The sequence below is a fragment of the Vulpes lagopus genome, chromosome 1 (assembly GCF_018345385.1).
Source record: "Vulpes lagopus strain Blue_001 chromosome 1, ASM1834538v1, whole genome shotgun sequence".
Taxonomy (NCBI): Eukaryota; Metazoa; Chordata; class Mammalia; order Carnivora; family Canidae; genus Vulpes; species Vulpes lagopus.
In genome coordinates, this window is record NC_054824.1 from 160,356,976 (window position 1) to 160,383,368 (window position 26,393).

The following is a 26,393-nucleotide window of genomic DNA, read 5'->3' on the forward strand; positions in this document are numbered from 1 at the left end:
GATCCTTTAGATGTCCTCTCACCCCTCCTAGAAGTCTCAATGGCTCTAGGATTATCTCTAAAATTCCTGTTCCTCCCCTGACCTGACTGCTTATATTCCTATTCTGGCTTGTCTAAAGTATGATCATAGCACACTCACAGATATTCTACTAAATCCAAGTTTCTGGTCCAAAAAATAAATCTCACTGTTGAGGTTTCAGGTAGTCTCATGAAGGTAGGGACCAGGGCATTTGGTCTCCAACAGCCTCTGCTACCACCAGAGGGAGGGGATCTCTGCAGATGTTCCTCCAGGAGGGTTTACCTGATAATCAGTACAGCTCCCACAAGGAACCCATGGCAAATCTCAGCCTCAATGTTAATCTCTCCAGGATTAAGAAATGACCACAAAGTCTGCCTTCCAGGAGGCCTAAGGTTCTTATCCTCTTCCCCATATATCTGCTGGATGTCTGATCATTTGATAAGTGCTAAGAATTAACCTGCCATGGGGGCTACAACAGTTCCTATTATTGAAGATAACAAGGATCCCCAGAGGCAAATCACAGCACCTTATTCCTTTTTGCTTCTTACTTTCCCAACAATGACAATCTGAGTTCAAATCATTCTTCCTTCTTAACAAAACCACAGCATACTGATGTCATTATGCAAAAAATCCACATCAAACGTCTTGCAAGTATATTGTGCATTTTCCAAACACTTCATTGTCATCAAGATCCCTCTGTTTTCTAACATCAGCACGTTTCCCAATCTCATGGGTTACAGTTCCAGATTTAATCATCTCCACCCTGTCTCCAGCTTCTTTCATCAAATGGTCCAGTCACTTATACACCAAGGAAACAGAGGCCATTAATCAAAAACTCCAACATCCCCTTCCTCTATCTCCTAATATCTATACTGTGACAGTGAACAATAACCAGGAAATCTATAGCTCTGCAGAAGAATCCCACATATTAGTCAAAGGGAAAAGCCCTGCCAAGAAATATGGAAGTGATCTTTTGGCTCAAAACAGTATCTCGGAGAGAGAGGGAAAGTTAGTCATTACCACCAACCAGAATGAAATGTTTCCTTCCCTTTAGAAAGTCAGTGCTCACAGAGAGCCTAGGGAAGGAGGTGCAATACTAGTTGAATTCTCAACTCTAGCAGTGCAATCAAGGATCTCAGAATGAATCAGGTCAAATTAGAGTTTTGGCATTTTCTTACAATTTTACAGAAAAGGAAAGTCTGTAAAAAGTTACAGCCTTATATTATTATTGTATTATATTTTGTATTTCCTTTTTTCCAACTTTCCATTTATTCATTTGTCCCATATTTATTAAGACCGTCTGGACTCTCTGCTCCTTCCTGTTGGACAGACAACTGCATCTTCTGGTGCAGTACCAGCCACATCCCCAAGATAGATGGCAAAGTTTGGAGTAAATGGATTTGGCCATACTGGGAATCTAATCATCTCACCAGCCCTCACTGGGGCTGTTTTTAACTCTGGCAAAGTGGATATTGTTGCCATCAATGACTCCTTCATTTACCTCAACTACATGGTCTACATGTTGCAGTATGATTCCACTCACAGCAAATTCCACAACGCGGTCAAGGCTGAAAACATGAAACTTGTCATCAACAGAAAGTCCATTTCCATCTTCCAGGAGTAAGATTTCACCAACATCAAATGAGGTGATGCCAGTGCTGAGAATGTTGTGGAGTCCACTGGGGTCTTCACCACAGAGAAGGCTGGGATCATTTGAATGGTAGGCCAAATGGGTCATTATCTCTGTTCCTTCTGCTGATGCCCCCATGTTTGTGATGGGCATAAACCATGAGAAGTATGGCAACTCCCTCAAGATTGTCAGCAATGGGGCATCCCAGGTGGCTCAGTGGTTTAGTGTCACATTCAGCCCAGGGCATGATCCTGGAGACCTGGGATCGAGTCTCATGTCGCGCTCCTCCATGGAGCCTGCTTCTCCCTCTGCCTATGTCTCTGCTTCTCTCTCTGTGTCTCTCATGAATAAATAAATAAAATCTTTAAAAAAAAATGTCAGCAATGCCTTCTGCACCACTAACTACTTGGCCCCTCTGGCCAAGGTCATCCATGACAAGTTCAGCATCATGGAGGGACTCATAGCCACAGTCCCTGCCGCCTAGAAGGCTGTGGATGGCCCCTCTAGGAAGCTGTGGTGTGATGCCCAGAATATCATCCCTGCTTCTACTGGCACTACTAAGGATTTAGGCAAGGTCATCTGTAAGCTGAATGGAGAGCTCACTGACATGGCCTTCCATATACCTACTCCCAATGTGTGAGTTATGAATCTGACGCGCCACCTAAATAAAGCTGCCAAATATGATGACATCAAGAAGGTAGTGAAGCAGGCATCAGAGGGCCCCCTTCAAGGGCATCTTGGGGTACACTGAGGACTAAGTTGCCTCCCATGACTTTAACAGTGACACCTACCCTTGCACCTTCGATGCTGGGGCTGGTATTGCTCTCAATGACCACTTTGCCAATATCATCTCCTGGTGTGACAGTGAATTTGGCTATAGCAACCAGATGGTGGACTTTATGGTCCCCATGACCTCCAAGAAGGAAGAGCCCCCTAGACGACCAGCCCCAGCAACAGCAAAAGGAGAGAGGCCCTCAGCTGCTGGGGAGTCCTTGCCCCAACTCATCTCCCAACACACTGAGAATCTCCTGACCTCCACAGTTTCCATCTGAGATCTCCTGAAGGAGGGTCTTGGGGAGCCCTACTCTGTCATACAGACATCTGTGAGGCCATTGCACACAGAGGGAAGAATGAGTGCAAAGGCTCCAAGGCAGGAGGCAGCCTGATGCATTCAAGAAACAACAAGAAGCCCAGTGTGGCTGACACAGAGTGACTGAGGAGAAAAGTGAGGAGAAAAGAGGTAAGATGGCTAACAGAAACCACACCACAGTAGCTTGGGCAGGCACTGTGATTAGTTTCGATTTTATTGGAGGTGAGTGAGAGGGAAAGTCATTGGATAATTCTGAGAGGAGATATGGCAGGTAACCTACATAATATACTGGATGTTTCAAACTGCTATGGAGAAAAATCAAAACAAAAGAAAAAAATGGTGAGGCATCAGGGGAGGAACCCTGTGGTTCTTAATTTGTCCTTCTCCATCCCCTTCACCTCTCTAATGCAACTGATTCTTTGAGGCTCAGCTCAGATTGACACCTCCTCCAAGAAGCCTTCTCTGAATCTCTCCCCCTGAATTGGGTAAGAGTGAACCTTTTCTATGTTCTCATAGCACCCTAAACAATCTTTCTAAGCATTTATTGTACTGTATTGTGATAATCTGTTTATTGTCTCTTTAGCAAGTACTTACAAAATGTTTGTCGATGAAATGAAAGGATGGATGGATGGATGGATGGATGGATGGATGGATGGATGAGACAGAGTAAAACAGAGAGTGAGTGAATGGAAGTAGATAGTCCCTGAAGCTACCTATAATGGAGGTGGTGTCAATGACAATGGCAAGAAGAAGACAGGTGCCACACTACTGTCACTATAAAGTAAAATGACATATCTGATCATTTTATGAATGTTAAAGTGGCTAAGGAGAAAAAAAATCCTCAAATAATCTCATAGGTTCTAATAACCAGAAGGCTTAAGAGAAATAGAAATTATTTAAAAAGAAGCTTCTTTGGAAAAAGTTTTAGGATGACCAGGTCTAATCCATTCATTCATCTTAATAGATAGATATTCACGACATATCTAGCTAGTCAGAAAAAGTTAGATATGTCATGATCTCTGCCCTCAAAGGCATATAGACATGAACCATGAAGAAGCAAGACCATACACAGTACCTTTGTCCTGAAGTAACACTGTAGGGTACAACTGTATAGCTGAACATGCAGGGCTTTCAACTCCTCAATGGCAATATGGTATGTGGGACAATGCAATATGGTATGTGGGACAATGATCAAGGTCCAATGGTCTTGGGTTCTAACTTTGCACCTAAATATCTGGGACACTGCGAAAACTACCTAAACTCCTTAAGTGTGACTCTCTTCATTTGCAAGAGAGAAAGAGGGAAAAAAACTACTTGGCAAAGCTGTCAAGGAAAATGTAATAGGATAAAATATGGGAAAACATCTACAATGATCCCTTGGAATACTTGGTGTTTTAACAATATCACTGGGCCAAATTCTCTTTCAGTTCCAAGCTCAGCATGTCACAAGGTTGCATTAGAGGCCCCAGGGATTTAAATTTGCATCAGCCTCATTTTGGGACATGCTTCAGATCTTCAATATGCTAACTCACACTGACACATTCATTTTCCAGAAAAAATAAACTCCCTTACTTCAACATCTGGAAACCAAATGTATTACAAGAAGACAGGGAGGAAGAGGGTGACTATCAAATTACTTTATATTCAGCATACTCACAAAAGATGAAAATAATCTTGAAAATTATCTTGAAAAACTTAGAATTTATCACAATCACTGATGTGTTTCCATCAAATCATTGGTAAAGCCAATATAGAAATAAAGATATCTGTTCAAAAAGTTGGTACAATTTCTCTTACTGGAACACTTCTGCCTGTAGAGCTGAAAGCATATTTTCCAATACTGAATATTTACATGGTAGGTGAAATTTTAATCACATCTGTCAGAGGAGAAATTTGAGGGTCAGAGAGAGAAACGCTATTTGAGCATGGAGCCCTTTGATCCAAAAAGCTAAGCAGAAGCAGTCTCAGTTAATCCAGACATACTTTGTAATGGAAATTAGGTTAGAAGAAAGAAAAATGTGCCTATAGCATAACAAAACCAGAATCTGTTTTGTTTTTTCATGAGAAATAGGGTCAGAGAATGTGAAGAACACATATGCCTCACACAGAATAGACCAAAAAGTTTTCTAGAAATAAATGAATTATTCCAATGGAGAAGTGTGCTTGTCATCAAGTTCTTCAAGAGAAAACTAGCTTCAGCATTGTCAACAGAGAGAGATAGAACTGAAGTTAAAGCAGCTACTATTCCCAATGACCCTTACCACAGCAAAGTCAGCAGGAGTCTGAGTAGAGACCCCAGTGTTAATCAGCTGATGCCTGAAATGTCTCTAAGACCTAGGAAGGGTCTGAACGTGCTGTTTCATAATGTTGAATGAAGAGCAAGAGTGACCCTGAAGGCAAGGGCAGGGACTTTGGGTAAGGAGGACCTAAGTGAGAACAAAAGAGAGAAAATGGGTAGGACTGAAGGAAAAAGAAAGTGAAGAAATGAGCAAGCCTACCTGCGGTTCATCTTCTTGAAGACGTAAGTTGAAGCCATATCCACTCATCATGCATCCCCATTCCATCCCATTCCCCATGAGTAAGTTAGTTCAAAGGCACATCTCATGACCCTCGCACCTATACCTCAACTCTGTGCAGCTGTAGGACGCTTACTCAAGCATTCAGCTAAAGAATTGCTTAAACAGGGACGCCTGGGTGGCTCAGCAGTTGGGCGCCTTCCTTCAGCTCAGGGCGTGATCCTGGGGTCCTGGAATTGAGTCCTGCATCAGGCTCCCTGCATGGAGCCTGCTCCTCTCTCTGCCTGTATCTCTGCCTGAGTCTCTGCCTCTTTCTGTGTCTCTCATAAATAAAAAAAATCTTAAAAAAAAATAAAGAATTGCTTAAACAAATCACATTAGGTATTCTATCCTGAGAAGAGAGACAAGTCTTCAGAAATGAGCAGGTTGTAGGAGAAATACCTGCACAATCCCCTGTGGATCACTGGACCAGTGTACCAACCAATGATAACCGCATCACCTAAAAAAATAAAAATGCCTCTGATTTCTGTCCCGCTCCCACAAAAGAGCTATCTAAAACAAATATGCTAGAGGACTGGAAGGAGAGCCCATTTGTGTGTTAAACTCTTTGTTCCCTACCTTGAAACTGAGCCTGCACACACTATACATACATTTATGAAAGCTCCCTAGATGGTATCGGAGAAAGGAACTGATGGAAATAGAGTCTCCCTCAGATTCAGAAGCACTGATATGCCTAAATAGGTACCAAGGGAGAGAGAAAGAAACGAGAGAGGGACGTTGGTTTAGTTAAGGAAAAATGCAGTGAAGCATCTTTTAAATTACAAACCGACGTCCCTGGCCTAGCCAGAGACTGTGGGTGGGGAAAAAAATTCAAAATAAAATCTGACAACTCAGAAAACCTATCCACAAAAGCAGAAGAGAAAGAAAATAGCCTCCTTACTGAATTAGTAGCAAACCAGAATGTGATGCACATCACAGATAAGCCACTAAAGAGATCACAAGGTAGAAGAGAAATCTCATCCTTTTATATAGTCAAGTAGTTGCAACCCATTTCATACATGTTCTCAAGATAAACAATGACCAGTTCTCAAGTGAGAGCATTTGACAGCACCATTTGCCATACATAGTTCGTTCCAAATTCACCTGATAATTGGGGCAGGCACTATGTTTACTAATTGCCTTTATCCAAAGGAAATATAAATTTCTTATAAGTGGTAGATTAGTAACTTGGAATCACACACCTACCAAAATTGGGCTCCTACCTATTCCCAGAGACTGGGAAATAGAGGTGCTGTCTTCCTTGATTACGTTTCAAAGGGATAGCTGCAAAGTCCTTGAAAAAGATTTGTAGGTTACAAAACTTGCTAGAGGCTTACTTAGCTTTTTAAAAGGTTTACACATTATAAAATGGACAGAGAAAGAATTCAAAATTACAGTTTTCTTCAAAAATAAATGTACTAAGGAAAGGGGAGGAAGAATCACCCTTCTTGCACCAGGAAAAATTCAATATTTTCTTGTTTGTATTTGTATTTCCCCTTATACAACATCTGCCTTACTTACCACTGTACTTTCAGCGCCTCGAACTGGAAATGACACTTATTCCAATGCAACACTGCATTTAATCATGCAACAAATATTAACTCATTCGACCCTGCTGCACTGTTCTAGATATTGGGAAAAGGACAATAAACAAAGTAGACAGAACCCTTCTTTTCTTGTGGTGGAGTCAAGCAAAAAGAAATAAATATTATATTTATATGGTCATGTGTGATATTTATAATATTTACATCATATGATAACATGCATAATGTGCATAATGTTCTATGAAGGAAAACATAACAAAGTAGAGATTATAGAGCTTGATTCAGAGCTACATGTATAGGATGATTAGGGACAGTATCTTGGGAACCCATAAAAGTAAAGAAACAAGCCATGTGGAAGATATTATGGGTGGTGAGTGGGGGTACATTTTAGGGTAATAAATATGTCTAAGTCCACAGGTTTCTCAACCTCAGCACTATTGACAGATTCTTCTTTGTTGTGAGGAGTTGTCCTGTATATTGTAGAATTTTTAGTAACAACCCTAGCCTCTACTCACTGGATGCTATTAGCTCCTCTCCCCAAGCTGTGACAACCAAAAATGTTTCCAGACACTGCCAAACATTCCTGAGGGTAGGGAGTGGGAGTAGTAAAATCATCAAGTTGAAAATCACTGATCTAAGGGATAACCTGGAGAATGGCTCTAAGGCAATGATTCTTAAATTTAGAAGATGCAGCTGAAGCAGTACTGAGATTGAAACAGCTTTAAATGCATAGAAAAAGAGAAAGACAATAGATCCATAATCTAAGTATCTATTTCAAAAAGCTAGAAAAACAAAAGTGTATCAATCCTATATCAAATAAAAGAAGAAATAGTAAAGATGAAAACAAAGATCAACAAATATAAATAAACATACAATAGAGAAAAAGATAAATATGCACTAGAGAAAAATCAACAAAACCAAAAACTAGTTCTTTGAAAATTTTAATAAAATTTATACAACCTTATCAAGAATAACAAAGAAACAAGGCACAAATTATTAGTATCAAGCATGAAAAATGGAAAGCACTATAAATCCCACAAACATTAACATCATAAGAAGATGTGAGGAACAACCTCATGACAGTGAATTTGAAAATTTGGATGAAAAGGACAAGTCTATAAATACAGAGAACAAACCAGTGGTTGCCAGAAGGAAGGGGGTTGAGGGAATGGGCAAAATGGGTGAAAGGGAGTGAGAGACATAGACTTCCAGCTATAGAATGAATAAGTCATGGGAATAAAAGACACAGCATAAGGAATACAGTCAATGATCTTGTAATAACACTGTATGGTGACAGATGGTAGCTACACTCACAGTGAGCATAGCATAATATATAAACTTGTCAAATCATTATGTTGTACACTTGAAATTAATGTAACATTGTGTGTCAACCATACTCAAAAATTGTATCAAAAAGGTCAAATCTTAGAAAAATGCAAAATATCAAAACTGAAGCAAAAGAAAATGGAAAATCTGAATAGTAAATATATATTTAAATAAATTGAATGTGTGGTTTAAAACCTCACCACAAGGAAATCTTCAGGCCAGCATACCTACTCCAATAAATAAATTCTTCCAAACATTTAAGGAAGAAATAATACTAACATACTCAAACTCTTCCAAAGAGTAGGAAAAAGTAAAAACAGGCTGTAATAGCTGTAATACTGGCTCTGTCTCTAGCTCACAAAGTGGCCTTTACCAGTCATTTCCCAGTTTCCCTTTCCTCGTGGTGTGAGGATATCCTGATTAAACTCACAAGACACAATAGGTCACAATTATAAACCTTGGGAGTAAACAATCCACATGTGCTTAAAATCTTTTAAGTACTGGACTAGTTATTCCCTCCTCCTTAAGATAAGAGTTTCAAGAAAAAATATTTGTATTCTAGATCCTCGAGAATACAAAAAAAAAAAAAAAAACAAAAAAAACCCAATGGAAACAGACAAATGGGCACGAGCTCTTTTTAAAATTAAAGTTAGAAATATAAGTATATGCATATATGCAAGCATTTAGATATAAACTACTCTAATCCTATATTTGCTAAGAAAAAGCAAGACATCAAGATTTTCAAGAGCTCTCCACTTCTTCCTGGGATAGTCATTCAACACTTAATACAAAGTTCTGTGTAAACTTCCCCTGTAATGAAATCTTCAACCTAGAAGCACAGAAAACATTTACTTGAAGCACATAGTACATTTACTATACAAAATAATTTAGTGTAGAAAATGCGTGCTTACTTAAGTTGCAAGTGACCCATGTGAATCACACTCATCACCACATTAATCATGTACCTCCTCTCTTAACTAGAAACATTTCTATCTCTGAGTCAGGTTCATCTCTTTGCTAGTAGCTCCTCTCCCCAAGCTGTGACAACCAAAAATGTTTCCAGACACTGCCAAACATTCCTGAGGGTAGGGAGTGGGAGTAGTAAAATCATCAAGTTTAAAATCACTGATCTAAGGAATAACCTTGAGAATGACTCTAAGGCAATGATTCTTAAATTTAGAAGATGCAGCTGAAGCAGTACTGAGATTGAAACAGCTTTAAATGCATAGAAAAAGAGAAAGACAATAGATCCATAATCTAAGTATCTATTTCAAAAAGCTAGAAAAACAAAAGTGTATCAATCCTATATCAAATAAAAGAAGAAATAGTCTTCATAAAAAAGAATGGGACTGCATTTGGAGATAAAGTCTTTTAAAAGGATAAAGTCTTTTAAAAGTCTTCATAAAAAAGAATGGGACTGCATTTGGAGATAAAGTCTTTTAAAAGTAAAGTGGGGTCCTTAGGATAAACCTTAATCCAGTACGACTGTTGTCTTTATAAAAGGAGATTAGAACACAGGCATATCCAGAAGGAAGACCTTGTGGGCACCTGGGTGGCTCAGTGGTTGAGCTTCTACCTTTGGCTCAGGTCGTGATCCCGGGGTCCTGGGATCAGGTCCTGCATCGGGCTCCCTGCGGGGAGCCTGCTTCTCCCTCTGCCTGCATCTCTGCCTCTCTCCCTGTGTCTCTCATGAATAAATAAATAAAATCTTAAAAAAAAAAAAAAAAAGGAAGACCATTTGAAATACAGGCAGAAGACACCATCTACAAACCAAGGAGAGAGGCCTCAGAGGAAACTAATACCTTCACCTCAGATTTCTAGCCTCCAGAACTATGAGAAAATTAATTTCTGTTGTGTAAACCAACTAGTGTGTGGTACTCTGTTATGGCAGGCCCTGGAAAATTAATACACCCGATTTTTCTGACATTCCTAATTATACTGTTATCTCAAAAGATGTCCCCAGGATTCCCAAGATGACAATTATCATTAATGTTTCCTTTCTTTTTTTATGAATGGATAAAGAAGATGTGGTTTATGTATACAATGGAATATTACTCAGCCATTAGAAATGACAAATACCCACCATTTGCTTCAATGTGGATGGAACTGGAGGGTATTATGCTGAGTGAAATAAGTTAGTTGGAGAAGGACAAACATATGGTCTCATTCATTTGGGGAATATAAAAAATAGTGAAAGGGAATAAAGGGGAAAGGAGAAAAAATAAGTGGGAAATATCAGAAAGGGAGACAGAACATGAAAGACTCCTAACTCTGGGAAACGAACTAGGGGTGGTGGAAGGGGAGGTGGGTGGGGGGTGCGAGTGACTGGGTGACGGGCACTGAGGTGGGCACTTGATAGGATGAGCACTGGGTGTTATTCTATATGTTGGCAAATTGAACACCAATAAAAAATAAATTTATAAAAAATGTTTCCTTTCTTTTTTTGAATAACATATGCTATGCACAATGCAGGCTAGGTCACAATGCCCAGTTTTGGTAACCCTGGCATAAGACAAACTAAGTAGAATCAGTGTTTCCTACTATAAAGCATACTGGTAAATTCTGTGGCTCTTCCAGAGCCTATATCAGAACAGGCTGGGTTGGGATCCAACATTCTTTATTTGAACTGTTTCCCAGGTTCACTGATGATCAAGGAAACACTATATTAAACAACTGAACTAATCAGGGAAAACAAGGCTATGCAATAACATCACTGTTTTGGTCAGTTTCTGACTCACAATAAATGCTCAATAAACATTGACTTACTTATTGCATTAGCTTCCCATTGCTGCTATAGCAAATTACCACCAACCTTGTGTCTTAGGATGGCACAAATTTATTACCTTATAGTTTCAAAGGTCAGAAGTCTGATATGTGTCTCATGGGCCTGAAATCCATGTGCAGACATGGTTGTATTCCCACTGGAGGCTCTAGGGGAGGATCTATTTCTTGCCTTTTCCAGCTTTTACAGGTCGCTTGCATCCCTTGGCTTATGGCCCATTCCAGCAATGGCATCGCTGATCTCTGCTTTCACCATCACATTGTCTTCCCTGACTCTGACTCTCCAGCTTCCCTCTTTCCTTTATAAGAACACTTTTGATTAGATTGGGCCCCCTAAATGGATAATCTATCATAATCTCTCCATCTCAAGGGAGCTGTAGTAATCACATCTATAAAGTCCCTTTTGCCACGTCAGGTAACATATTCACAGATTTGGAGTATCGGGATGTGGATATCTTCGGAGGTTGGGGGAGCATTATTTTGCTTACCATGCTGATTGATTCTTCATTACTTCATCTTTCATAGAGAGGGGTCTCACAATATTAAGACTTATAAAGCTTTATTCCACATCTAAAGAAGCAGTTCCATTCTCTGAAAAGCTTGCCTACAAGAAGTTCCTCATCATCTGGTAAGTATTGCTCAGGGATCTTAAAAGAATCTTAACAGATCCCTTGCTCATTTACCTCTGAACTCCACATACATTAAACCACTCAATCCTCCTACAGGTAAGAAAGTAAAAGCATGAGAAGGGTAAGACGCCTCCTCTTTGACCTACAAATTAGAAGGAGCCAAAAATAACACCTCTTACTTTCCATCCCCATGAATACATAGTTGTTGAATGTTTGCCATTATACATGCTGGAGTATATATGATATCCCCACTCCATGGAGTTATAGGTTCCCCAGGATACCTGCTATATGGAAGCCACAGTTCCCAGTCACTTGTCTTCTTGTACAAGGCAGAGAACTGATGTCTGAAGAACCAAGCATGAGATAAGAAGGAGTAGTGATCATTATGTTGAGCTGGAGAGTTTCTACCTAAAAACATTCAGATTCAAAACTGGTGTACATCCTTCTATGGGACAAAGAAAATGAGCCTGCAATGTAGATCTCGCCCCACTCATCACCCACAGGAGAGCCATCCCAAAAGTAAACAAAAAGATAAAATAATTTCAGCTATCAGGGAGTTTTGTATGGAAAATAAAACCGGCTTATGTCATGGCAAATACTCAATGTAAGGAGAGGGATGTGTTAGCTCTTCAGGGAAGATAGCCCCTTTCAGAGTGCTTCTCTGTGTCTCTACCAAAAATATCCAGTGAGGACCTCAGATCTCAAGAGAGGATTCTTCTCTGACCTGTGCTTATGGAAAGAAGCAATCCAAAATTCCACTTTGATGAGAAGAGCTATTAGAATAAGCAAAAAGATTATCTCTTCTTTGGAAAATTTTACCAAAAATAGTGTTAAAGGTTTCTTTTTTTATATATATAAATTTATTTATTTATTCATGAGAGACATGAGAGAGAGAGAGAGACAGAGACAGAGACACAGGCAGAGGGAGAAGCAGGCTCCATGCAGGGAGCCTGACGTGGGACTCGAATCCGGGTCTCCAGGATCATACCCTAGCCCGCTGAGCCACCCGGGCTGTCCTGTGTTAAAGGTTTCAACAAGTCTAAGCAGATTCTGAAAAGGGACAGTAATCTTAATAGAACATTGGCCTTTCACTTTTCATGCATTCCAGAAACCACATATTCTAGACAATTTGATCATTTGACTATTCTGAGGTTTGTCTAGCACCTGACTTTGCTCCTGGTGAGCAAACCTCACTGTGTTGTTGTTGGGTTTTTTGGGTTTGGGGTTGGGTTGTGTGTGTGTGTGTGTGTGTGTGTGTGTGTGTGTGAGTGAGTGTTTTGGTTTTTGTTTTCTTTTTTTTTTTTTTAACATTAAACTCTTTCAAGTAGAAGAGAGTCACATACTGTCTTGTAGCTTTTTTCATGACCCAAGCTATGTGTCTTTGATGTTTTGTACCTACAATCAGTGAGATGTTTCACATGTCTAGTCATGACAGATTGCCAATTGTTTTTGAGAAAATCCTTTCTGGTTTGTGAATCTGGTAATAGACAGTAGATTTTGCTACAGTGTTTTCTGTATATCAGCAAGAGGCAACATCTGTCTAGGAATCAGTGGGTAAAGAAAAAGAAGGACATGAGCCGTTAAGTCGAAGTGTAAGGATAGGTGTATGTGTTAGTGTAGATTTAGACTTAAGTATAGATGCAGGTGTAGGTGTGAGTATGAATTACCAGCACAAGCACAGGCTGATCATGCCTGGGGTCTTGGCTGTAGTCACAGGACAGGAGTTCTGTGAGGGCAACTCTCATTTATACATAATTGACAAAACAGGTAGGAGAACTTTCAGGTCTTCTATGTCTTTTCTTGCTCCTAACTGCTCCCTTCAAAAGGAAGCATGGAAATAGGAAATACTAATGTTAGCCAAGTTAATAGTTCTAGAAAAAACTAAGGGGAGAAAATATAAAGAAAAGAAAGAGTATCAATTGACTTTGGGCATTCAGTGATCCATGATGATGCTTGTTGAGTTTTAGCTCTGTGTTTTCATAGCTTAAGTCACAGGCCTTAGAGATGATCTTGCTCAGGGAGAGAAAATAGATTTCATCTAAGAATCACTTCTGGCTACCTAGCAGTGGCTGTTTGAAAGATTAGGAACAAGCTCACAAGAGAAATCATCTCTGTTATAGGTGTAGGGGGAAGGGTTGACAGTGTGCTGCTCACCAGGTATGTCTCTCCCTGGAAAATTTAGAACTCATTTTATAAATTAAAAAGTGAGAACCAAGAGAATTTTTTTTAAGATGTTATTTATTTATTCATGAGAGACACAGAGAGAGAGAAAGAGAGAGGCAGAGACACAGGTAGAGGGAGAAGCAGGCTCCATGCAGGGAGCCCAACATGGGACTCCATCCCGGGACTCCAGAATCACACCTTGGGCCAAAAGCAGGCGCTTAACTCCTGAGCCACCTAGGGATTCCCCCGAACCAAGAGAATTTAAATGATTTGTCCAAGGCCTTACAGCTGCTTAGAAGCAGCTCTGAGGGGCGCCTGGGTGGCTCAGTCAGTTAAGTGTCTGCCTTCTGCTCAGGTCATGACCCCAGGGTCCTGGAATCGAGTCGCAGGTTGAGCTCCCTGCTCAGCGGGGAGCCTGCTTCTCCCGCTCCTCCCTGCTCATGCTCTAACTATCTCTGTCACTATCTCTGTCTCTCACTCTCAAATAAATAAATAAAATCTTTAAAAGAAAAGATTTGGAACTCAGGTGTGCTAACTCCGAAGCAGCGTTCCTTCTGTTACACTGTTCTGCCTCGCACATGACACACATAAATAAGAATAGTTCACACTGTAGATGAGCTGGGACTATAACACGAGTAGGCCAGATACAGACTTGCTAAAAGATATGCATGTCCCAATTCCAGGAATTTGTAAGTATATTACTTTGCAGGTGTGATTAAATTAAGAGTCTTGGGATGGGGTCTTATCCTGCATGATAAGGGTCCTTAATAAGAGGGAGGAGGGAGAGTAGAAGTGAGAGAGGGAGATGTGATGAAAGAAGCAAAGTTGGAGGAATGTATGGCCATGAGTCAAGGAACGTGAGTAGAGTCTAGAAGCTAGAAAAAGACAAAGGCATGAATGCTCTCCTACAGCCTCCAGAAGAAACACAGGCCTACTAGCACCTTGATTTTAGCCAAATGCAACTGATTTTAGATTTCTGCCCTCCAGAACTATAAGATAATAAAGTTGTTTTGAGGCACAACGTTTGTGGTAATTTGTTACAGCAGCAATAGGAAAGTAATACAATTACTTTCTTCTATTGATTTAAGCAACAGTTCACTTTAATTCAACAAAGGCTTATTTGTAGCATATCAGACACCATACAAACTCCATGTCTATGGTATTATAGAGAATTATCAGGAAGCGTTTATACTTAAAAGCTCATTCCTTGGGACGCCTGGGTGGCTCAATGGTTGAGCATCTGCCTTTGGCTTAGGTAGTGATCCTGGGGTCTTGGGACCAAGTCCCGTATCAGGCTCCCCAAAGGGAGCCTACTTCTCCCTCTGCCTATGTCTCTAACCCTCTCTGTGTGTCTCTCATGAATAAATAAATAAAATCTTTTAAAAATAAAAAGCTCATGTCCTTTCTTCCCACACACTGGTTTCTAGGAAGAGCTTTCCTCTTCCTGATATACAGTTTCTATTTAATGTTAGATTGGGCTACAAATAACAGAGAGAGAGCATGTGTGCACAAAAAACCCTGGCTTAAACAAGATACAAATGTATTACTCTCTCATAGAAAAAGAAATCCAGAAGTAGGAAGTCTAGGGCTGGTATGGCTGCTTAATGAAATCAGGCATTCAGGAGCCTTTTGCCATCTTCAGTATGTGGCTTCCACCTAATGGTCCAAGATGACTGCTCAGGCCCCAGTTATCACATTCCCATTTAAGCCTCTAGGAAAGAAAATAGAGGGGGGAAAAAGGGTATATTTTCTCCCTAAGGACAACATCCAACAGTGGCATACAATATTTACATTTACATTTCACTTGATCAGAACATAGTTGCAAGGAATTTGGGAAATACAGTTTTTAATTAGGCATACTAACACCTCCTCCAGAAATAAAACTGGGGGTTCTATTACTAAGAATAATAAAAAAATTACTCAAGTGGTAGGCAACTAGAAGACACACTCATATTACAAAGTAGTATGGTAGATGCATGCCAGAAGCCCCCTGGAGGTACTATGCTGGATATGCACTCCTAACTTCACTAGGTAAAGACATCCAATAGGGAGTACCTACTAGAGCATCACTGTTTTATTGTTATGAATTGTTTTTACCTGTACTTACACACAAGCTGCCAACATGTCAGAGTCTCCCATTTGGAATGCCATTTGTTTATTCCTTTCAGAGCTGCGAGCCTATACACTGTGTTTGACTCACCAGCTGATGGCAAATTGCCTCGCTATAAAGTCTGTTTCTACTTCAAACTTTACCGTAAATTTCTACTACAAACAATACTTTGGGGACATATTATTTGTGTGTTTGACTTACCTGCAGTTTACGTAACTAAATGAGGTTCATACCTGAAAACCCCCATTGGCCCCCCTTTCCTGAGCACCCTTTCTGAGCTTCCCCAGAAAACCCTCTTCCACTCCATGTGCCTGATAATGCACAATGCATCTTTCAAAACTCTGCTAACCTAGAATATGACCAGCCATAGGATGACTGAAATAAAGAGAAAAAAAAAATTAAGTGTTGGCAAGGAAGTGAAGCAAACAAAACCTTCATATACTACAACTGGTGGTATAAGTTAGTACGACCACTTTGGAAAACTGTTTGAAAGTATCTACTAAAGCTGAATATACCATAAGAACCAGGAATTGTACTCTTAGGTATATACTCAACAGAAATGCATACATATTTTCACTAAAGCACATGTACTAGAATTTCATAACCACTATCTGTAACAAAGACTGAAAATGTCCATCAAATAGTAAGAAAATTGAATGAATAAATGAATGAATGAATATTCATACTATAGAGCATTATACAAGAATGAGACTGAATGATCCTCATCTATACCCAGAAATGTAGATGAATCTCACAGCCCTAACATTTGGTAGAAGAAACCAGGCACATAAAAGAGCACATATATGGTTTCTATGACTTTAAGGCACTAATTGTAGGCACAAACATTTTATGCCCTTTGAAGTCAAATGGGAATAGTAAACAGGAGGGAAAACAGATGTTTCTGGAGTACTGGTTTATATGATGTGTTCAGTTTGGCAAAATACATTAAGCTATTTACCATACATGTATACTATGTGTGTGTCATATTTAAATGAACCTTCAAAAATAAACCCAGTTAAAGCATCACTTCAGGTTACCTAACCACCGCCCCTAGTATAAAATTAGCCATTGCTTTTTCATTGGATCATTCAGTCTCATTGTTGTATAATGTTCTATGGTATGAACATTCATTCATTCATTCATTAGCCATTGCCTTTTCTCTTGTTCAGCCTCTGTTATGCCATCTGAAACAATGCCTATTTCCTCTTCTAAACTGTGAACCCTGGTAAAACTATGGAATTTCTTATTCATCCGAATGTCCAAAACCCAACACATAATAATGGCTCCAAAATGTTTGTTGAGCAGAATGAATGAATGAACTTCTTCTTTTACAATTAGTTTGTGGCTGATAATTTCAACAAATATTTATTCAATGGGCACTGTTAGGTGCTTGGAGTAAAAACACAAATCCTATTCTCAAGAAGCTCATGGTCTAATGAAACAGATAAACATTCATAGTCTCAGAGTTATTTTTAAAAAGGGAAATTCAAGGACTTTCTTTTTCCCGCTTGTAAAACACAAATCACGGTATCTGCTGACTTCCCTAAGCATCGATGGCACTGCCCTGTCTCCTCACTATTATTCGTGTAATATAATGAGCTATCCTCATAACTCATTTTCTGCACATGAGTAACCATAGCACACTAGGTGGGAAGCTTGTCAATCTAAAAAGACTGGTCAGACTGTTTAACCACAAGGTCAATGATTCATTTATCATACTGTCTATCTATCCCAGCTCTGATGACCACACAGACCAGGAGCCGTATTTCCAACCGCTAACCTTGACCTCTTCCCAGTCCTATTAGCCTGGCTGATACAGTTTTGATTCTACCCTTCAAAAGAGATATATCTCTATCATCTTTGTTTAGAAGCTTTTTAAAAAAGTATCTATTGGCAGGTAAAGATCCATATATAGCCATGAAATAAACACCTTTTCTAAAGTCTTTCTCAATTTCCCATTTCAAAGCTTGTGTCTTATCAAATGAAGGCCATCGAGATCAAAGCTGCACCTCAGAAGTTGTTTGCCTGACAAGTCACTGCTGACTCTGGCAGAAAAGCCTCTCAAGTACTTAAACATTTCCTCCCACTACACTGCAATAGCGAAGCAGGGCGATAAAATAAATATGGTAATTTTGAAGATCAAAGATTGCCTTCAAAAAGGATACGTGTTTAATTCCACTTACCGTGCTTGATCTGTATTTACCAAAGAAAGCTGGAAATGCTGAGCGTGACAATGAAGGTCTATTAGCTTGTTGCTTTGGTTCTCACAGTTGGATTACAAAAGATGGATAGCTGGGGATAGTAGATCTAGCTGTGGTACTGCCAGTGACAGAAACAGGAAGATATCCAAAGAAATAAGGAAGGATTTAAACAAGGTGCTAGACCGAGGCGTCCCTTTTGGAAAAAAAAGGTTCAGAGCAGGGCTCATTGGCAGGCCAGGAACCCAGCTGTGAGAAATTAGAGGGCAGAGGGAAAGTAAAAAACCACATAAATTATTAAAGTCATCCTGTGAGCAAAAACGAGGCTGCAAGGAAAGCTGTGAGGCAACACTTGACATTATGGCAAGGGCAGTGGGGGCTCTTCACACAGGTTGCTCTGATGGGCAAAGAAAATGAGGGAGCTAGCCAAGCTTGCTTAGGGACAGCAGCCCTGGAAATACAAGGACTGCAGAAAATCAGGTGTATTAGAACCCATCTCAGAGAGCTTACTGAATGTAGTTACAAAGGAATAATTTAATCATTTCTCACAAAGGAGGAAATGGGAGGTAAAATCCCCTCAAAAGCATGCTTGTATAACATCAGAATTGTATGAAACAGCCTTTTAAGATAGGTAAGTCCATTTAACTGCAGGGTTTTTGATCTATTAAGTGGATCTGCCAGTTTGCACCAGGCCAGAATGGCTCAGGACCATGATGGAAAAGATACAGAGCTCTGCTGGGGGGCCCTGCCTCTCTGTCCTTTCCCTCCTCATCGCTGAAACCTCCCCTCCTCCTTGTCAATAGAACAAAAGGCTTAAAGAATGCTGGACACCACGTTCTTAGCCTGTTGGAGAAAACAACATATCACAGTGTGGCCCTTTTCCTAACAAGAGTTTGTAACAATGTGGAAGCCAACCACTCTGAAGGAATGATTTGGTAATAAACCATAGAGATATTCAAGTCCATAGCCTTCAATTCAGAAATTTGATTTCTAGGAATCGGACCCCAGAAACCCTCACAAATATGCACAAAGATGTTTGTATGAGTTTTAGTGCAGCATTGTTTATAACAAGGAAAAAATGTGAATAATCTAAAGGTCCATCTATAGGGAATTAAATTATTCTAGATATATATTTTACATCTAAGAAGAATAAGGTAGATATATATCTTACTGAAATGGAAAGAGGTGCATACCACATTGCTCAGAGAAATGAAAAGACAGAAAAAAACAAATTCTATCATCTCATTTTGTTGTAATTTTTTCCCATTTTTAGATAAATTTATAAATACACATATTTGCTTATATATATATATATATAGAGAGAGAGAGAGATGTAGGTAGATATACACACATATACACACCCACATATTTTTACATTCAAACATGTATACATATTATTTATATATACATACATGGAAAAACTGTGAAATCAGTAATACAAACTGATTTTAAAATACTGATTTTAAAAACTAATAACTTAAAACTCACATACACACACACACACACACACACACACACACACACAGGTCCACAAAACATTATCTTTTCCTTCTGAAGGTTTCAGGATGCATTATTATCATTAACCATTATTTTACTATTAAACTTAAATGGCCACTTGACACAAAGAGTTCTGAGACTGTTCTTCCACCACTGATTAAGACTGATTAAGACTGGGTGGCAGGTATTGGGGATAATATTCATTTAGCCTTCTAAACTTTCAGACCTGGTGAACATGCCAGCTCCCCCTGCCTTCTTGTCCACTGCATTGATGACACCCATAGCAACTGTCTCATATCACAAACAGCAAAATAGCTCTCAATACAGATAGGTTTGCCAGGAGCTATGTCAATGATGGCAGCATCACCAGATTTCAAGAACTTGGAGACATCTTCCAACTTTTTTCCAGAACCAGGATCAATCTTCTTCATCAGCTCATCAAACTTGCAAGCAATGTGAGATGTGTGACAACCTGGCACAGCCGCATGTCCAGCACTGATTTGGCCTGGATGGTTCAGGACAATCAAGATAATCACTTGAGCCATGGAGCCAGCCACTTGTATTGGTAGGTCATTTTTGCTGTCACCAGCCACATTGCATAACAAACATCTTTGACATATACATACTTGACATTGAAGTCTGCATTGTTCCCAGGAAACCTCATTCAAAGTTTCATGATGTATTTCGACAAACTTTATTTCAGATGCAACATTAACTGGAGCAAAGGTGACCACCATGCCAGATTTAAGAACACCAGTCTCTGCTCAGCCCATAAGGACAGTACCAACACCACCACTTTTGTAGACATCTTGGAGGGGCAAATGCAAGGGCTTGTCAATTGGACAAGTTGTTAGCAGAATGCAATCCAGAACTTCCAGGACATGGTTCCATTGGCATTACCATCTTTACAGGTGACTTTCCATCCCTTGAACCAAAGCGTGTTAGCACTTGGCTCCAGCATGTTGTAACCATTCCAATCAAAAATTGGCACAAATGCTACTGTGTCAGAGTTGTAGCCAATTTTCTTAATGTAGGTGCTGACTTCCTTAACGATTTCCTTATTTCTCTTCTGGCTCTAGCATGGCTTATTGGAATCCATTTTGTTAACACCAACAATTAATTGTTTCTCGTTGTGATTTTGAGGTGGTTAGTGATGTTGAGCATTTTGTCATATATCTGTTGGCAATTTGTAGGTCTTCTTTGAAGAAATATCTAGTAAGTTATTCTGCCCATTTTTAAATTGTTCTTTTTTTATTTTGAGTTGTAGAGTTCTTCATAGTTTTTGAATAGTAACTGCTTATCATATACATGATATGCAAATATTTTCTACTATTCTATAGGTTGCCTTTTCATTTTGCTGATTGTTTCTTTTGCTATGCAGAAGGTTTTTAGTTTGATGTAGTCCCACTCATTTACTTTGTGTTTGTTTGTGCTTTTGATGTCAAAGAAAGAAAATGTTGCCAAGGTCAATGTCAAAGAGATTTTTATGTTTTCTTCTAAGAGTTTATCATTTCAGGTTATACTTAAGTTTTTAGCCCATTTTGAGTTAATTTTTGTGGGTGTTATTAGAATCTGATTTCATTCTTCTGTGTATGGTTATCGAGTTCCCCAGTACCATTTATTAAAGAAACTGTTCTTTCTCCATTGCATATTCTTGGCTCCTTTGTTGTAAATTGACCATATATGTGTGGGTTTATTTCTGGGCTCTCCATTTTGTTCCACTGAATAGAACTTACATGCCTGCTTTTGTGCCAATACCATACTGTTTCGATTACTATGACTTTGTAGTACAGTTTGAAACTGGAAGTGTAATAGCTTTAGCTTTGTGTGGTTTTTTTTTTTCTCAGAATTGCTTTGGTTAATTGGAGTCTTGTGACTCCATACACATTTAGACGGCCATCATTTAAAAAGACAAGAGATAACAAGTATTGATGAGAACATGGAATATTTATGCACTATTTGAGGAAATGTAAATTAATGCAGCCACTCTGGAAAATAGTATGGAGATTCCTCAAAAAAATTAAAAATAAAATTCCCATATGATCCAGAAATCCCACTTCTGAGAATTTATGTGAAAGAAATGAAAATACTAACTCAAAAAATATCTGCACTCCCATGTTCTTTGCTGCAATATTCACAATAGCCAAGACATGAAAACAACCTAAGTGTTCATCAATGGGTGAATGGATGAAGAAAATGAGGTATATATACAATGGAATACTACTCAGCCACTTAAAAAAAAAGAAGAAGAAAATCCTGCCATTTGTAACAACATGTATAGAATTTCAGGGTGTCATACTATGTGAAATATTTTAAAGAAAGATAAATACTGTAGGATCTCATTTATATGTGGAATCTAAAAACATCAAACTCAGGGTCCCTGGGTGGCTCAGTCAGTTAAGCATCTGCCTTCTGCCCAGGTCATGATCTCAGGGTCCGGGGATTGAGCCTGGAGTGGGGGGGCTCCCTGCTCAGCAGGGGAGTCTGCTTCTTGCTTTCCCTCTGCCCCTCCCCCACCCCTGCTTGTGCTCTTTCTCTCTTGCTCACTCTCTCAAATAAATAAAATCATTTTAAAAATTAAAAAATAAAATAAATAAATATAAAAACATTGAACTTAGAAACAGAATAGGATGGTGATTACTAGGCGGTACGGTGGGGAGAACAGGGAGATGTGGTCAAAGGGAACAACTTTCAGTTGTAAGATGATAAATTCTGAGGATCTAACATACAGCATGGGGATTATAGCTAATTATACTGTTTTATACACTTAAAAGTCATTAAGAGAGTAAATCTTAAATGTTCTCATTACAAAAAGAATGGTCATTAGATGATGTGATGGAAGTGTTAGCTAACACAAGGGTGGTAATCATTTTGCAAACATAAGTGTATCAAATCAACATAATGCTCTATGTCAATTATATCTCAATAAAGTTAAAAAATAAAGCCAATCATAATGATTGTCAGGTTGCTTTGCCTATGTGACTTTGAGACAATACTGGCAGAGAATATGACCAAATAGCTTATACAGAGATTAAAATTGAACCATAATTTTGGGTTGTTTAAATAATATGAATTGTTTAAAATGCAAATATTTGTGAAAAGCTTTTGTAATTCTCAAAATTTAAGTCATGAAAGAACATTTTTATGGTAATTAAAGAGCAGACGTTCCTAATGACTAAGAGGAAATAGACAAAATTAGCTATATGTACTCATACTGAAATAGAAAAAGATTACATATGAGAAGAATCTTCCTCAAGGTATATTTATCACTGACCAAGTAATAAAAGCTTGTAATTCACTATTTAAAGAACTATTTATTTTATAATAATTCATAATTTACAGAAAAGTTGCAAGAGTAAACAGAGTTCTCTTCACCCAGGGAAATTTCTTGCCCCACTATTAATATATCTATGGTCCATTTGTTAAAATTAAGAACATGAGTACAATAATATTAATTAAAGGCTTTATTCAGGTTTCACTCAAAAAATTTGAAGGCAGGTTCTCAAAGAGATATTTGTACACGTATGTTCACAGCAGCATTATTGACAATACCTAAGTTGTGAGAGCAACCAAAGTGCCTATCCGTGTATGAAGTGATAAAATGTAGTATATACTTATAACATATTATTATTCAGCTTTTAAAAGGAAGAAATTCTGATATAGTCTACAATATGGATGAATCTTGAAGACATTTTATTATGTGGTAAAAACTAGTACTACATAATTCCACTTATATGAGATACTTAGAGTAGTCAAAATAATAGACAAAGTAGAAAGGTGGTTACCAGGGACTGAAAGAACAGTTATTTTTTAATGGGCATAGAGTTTCAGTTTTACAAGATGAAAAGAATTATGGAAATGTATAATGGTGATAGCTGCACAACAACATGAATGTTTTTAATACTACTAAATGGTACACTTAAAAAGGGTTAAGGCAGTAAATTTTATTTTACGTGTATTTTACCACAATTTTAAAAATTGAATAGAGAGAAAAGACAACCATTTATCTTCCAGTTTTTGAGAGTGATATGCATTGGAGTTGGACATAGCAAAATTCTAATGACTACATGATCTTGGATACGAGGCTGAACTCCTCTGAGTCTCAGTTTCATCTCAGTAAAGTGAAGAAAACAATAGTACTTTCTTCATATGACTCAGGAAAAGATTAAATTAGGTAAGGCACATAAAATTCTTGGCACACTGCACAGTACATAATAAGCTCCCAATAAATACTAGACATCAGGGCACCTGGGTGGCTGTTAGCTAAGTATCAGACTCTTGATTTCCAGTCGGATCATGATCTTAGGGTCATGGGATAGACCCCCCAGTAGGGCTCCATGCTCAGCCCTGTGTCTGTTTAAGATTCTCTCTCATCCTCTCCCTTTGCCCCTCCCCCTGTTCATGCAAGTGCCCTCTCTAAATAAATAAAATCTTTTTAAAAACTAAACATAATTAGCTATATATTACTTTTCCTTTCTAAAGTAGAGATGGTAGCATTGATATCAAAACTTTGATGCACTTGTTTCACAGAAATCCTCAATTACTTTCTTTTTACCTTCCAGAAAGATCAGAAAAGAGTCTTTAAAGGTGTACATTTATATATGCATATGCATGTATGCATATTTGTATGGATTTAAGTTTGGATGTATTTTGACTTCCTGATTCATGTGCATGGTATAGAATTCAAATAGTTTATACAGAAGCAATTCTGAAAGTATAGTCCAGGGAACCTTTCGGGGTCCCTGAGATCCTTTTCATAGGTCTGTGAGATGAAAACTACTTTCATAATAATATTAATATGTTGCTTGACTTTCTCACTCTGATTATCTCTCAAGTATACAGTGGTGTTCTCCAGATGTTCTGTGATGTGTGATGTCACGAATACTGAATACAGCAGCAAATATAAGAATTAAGATGTCTCTTAAGCCAGATGCTAAAAAAGATTTGCAAAAATAAAAGGCAAATCATGCTATTCTTCTCACTAAATTTTGTTTTAGAATATACAGTTATTTTCATTTAACAATAGTTTATGTTAACACATAATGGGTTAACACAATTGGGTTTTTTTTCAAGATTTATTTATTTGAGAGAAAGTGTGTGTGTGTGCAGTGGGGGAGGGGCAGAGAGCAAGGGAGAGAGGATCTCAAGCAGACTGAGCTGAGCATGGAGCCCAGCTCATTCTCATGACTCTGAAATCAAGATCTGAGCCGAAATCAAGTGTTGGATGCTTGACTGACTGAGCCACCCAGGCGCTCCCCCCCCCCTTGTTATTTTTAAGTGAATTATTAAATAAGTATTTTTGAGATTCATTTTAATGTCTAGTACGGTAAATATTGATAGACATATTACTCACATAAACAAAAATTCTTGGGAACTTAAGCATTAATTTTTAACACCCAAAGAGGTCCTAAGTCTAAAAAAGTTTGAAAACTACTGATATACAGTGAGAAATAAGTCTCTCTCTCATATGCATCTGTCCCTCTGAGCACACAGTTCCCTTCATGAGAGGCGGCCTCTGTTACCAGTTTCCTGGTACCATATTTCATGCATATTTTTGTATTACATACTGTTTTTATTTTTACAAATGGTAATATACTATGCATATTGAGAATCCTGAAATAAGAAAAAGTGAAGTTATTATTTCACCACACTTTCCAACTTTTCCTTCTAGGAGTGCCCTTGGAAGCATGTTGTGTTTTCTCTTCCAGATATTACTGACCCATTCAAGGACACCCACTTTTCTTTGGATCACTTAACAATGACAGGCTAAGAGAAATCTGTATCATGTTTATGACTACCAGAAAATTTCCATTGTTAATTTTTTTGACATCGCCTTGTCTTTAAGCTAATAAGATAGTTCTAAATATATTAGAGTGCTAATTCATTTTCTTCTCTTTGCAAGCATATTTAAGCTCCTAAGCAGACATAACTATGATTATAATGTAACCCAAAGAGATGTATGAATCTAGCCAAAGAAGGAATCCCTCTTTACCTTTGATGCATTCACCATTTTTTCTGCATTTCTTACTGATTCTCACTTGAACTGCTTCTAATCTGCAACTAACATCCTTCCACTGAATTTCAAATGTCAATTACTATAATTGTCCTAGAAGTTCTATCTGATTCTTTTTTCAAATACCTAATATCTTCTATTTGTAAGGTTTTGTTTCTCTATTATGATTTTTATTCCCTCACTGGTTTATTTATTCACTCGAACATATTTAAAGACTTAAATATCTACAGTATCTGAAGATCCTGGGGATTAATTCTGCAGTTTGTTTTATAAGGGCCTTGACTGAGCGTATGCTCTTCTAGATGTTGCACTTGCCTCTCCCAGGTGTCCAAGGATGCACTTTCATGATAAATTGTTGGTTTGAATGTTTATGAGAACATGTGGACAATACAAATTTGAACCCCGAGACCATGTGAGAATAGTCTTATATTTGCCATTCATCAGGAAACACTTTTTTCAGTGACTGGCCAAAAGTAGTCTTCTAGTCCACCTTGTTCACCATTGTTGCTGCCAATGTAGGTCTCTGCTTTATGCACACATACAGCAATTTCACTTCCAGTGGCCTTAAAACCTGTCTCCCATCCTTGTGAGGCCATTAAAAACCAAACATATTGGTATTGAGACCTACAAACCCTTCCAATTTTTCACTTTATTCTCAAGTTTTGGCCGTGCACTTTCCCCTTCTTTCTTACAAATTCAGCTATGCACTGAAAAAGATCCCCATTGTAATCTGTCTAGTACTTTTAAGTATTTTGCATTGGAAGAGGTAACAGACTATCTAGTCTGCCATATTGTTAGAAACAGAAGTCCTCATTGTTCTTTATTGTTCAAGTTTTGGT

At 38.5% G+C, this 26,393-nt stretch overlaps 2 pseudogenes; one reads left to right on the forward strand and one right to left on the reverse strand.

The window, feature by feature from the left end:
• The first annotated feature begins 1,393 nt into the window (after positions 1-1,393).
• LOC121487708 lies at positions 1,394-2,700 on the forward strand (annotated as a pseudogene).
• A 9,134-nt stretch (positions 2,701-11,834) lies between these two features.
• LOC121487716 lies at positions 11,835-22,275 on the reverse strand (annotated as a pseudogene).
• Positions 22,276-26,393: the final 4,118 nt, after the last annotated feature.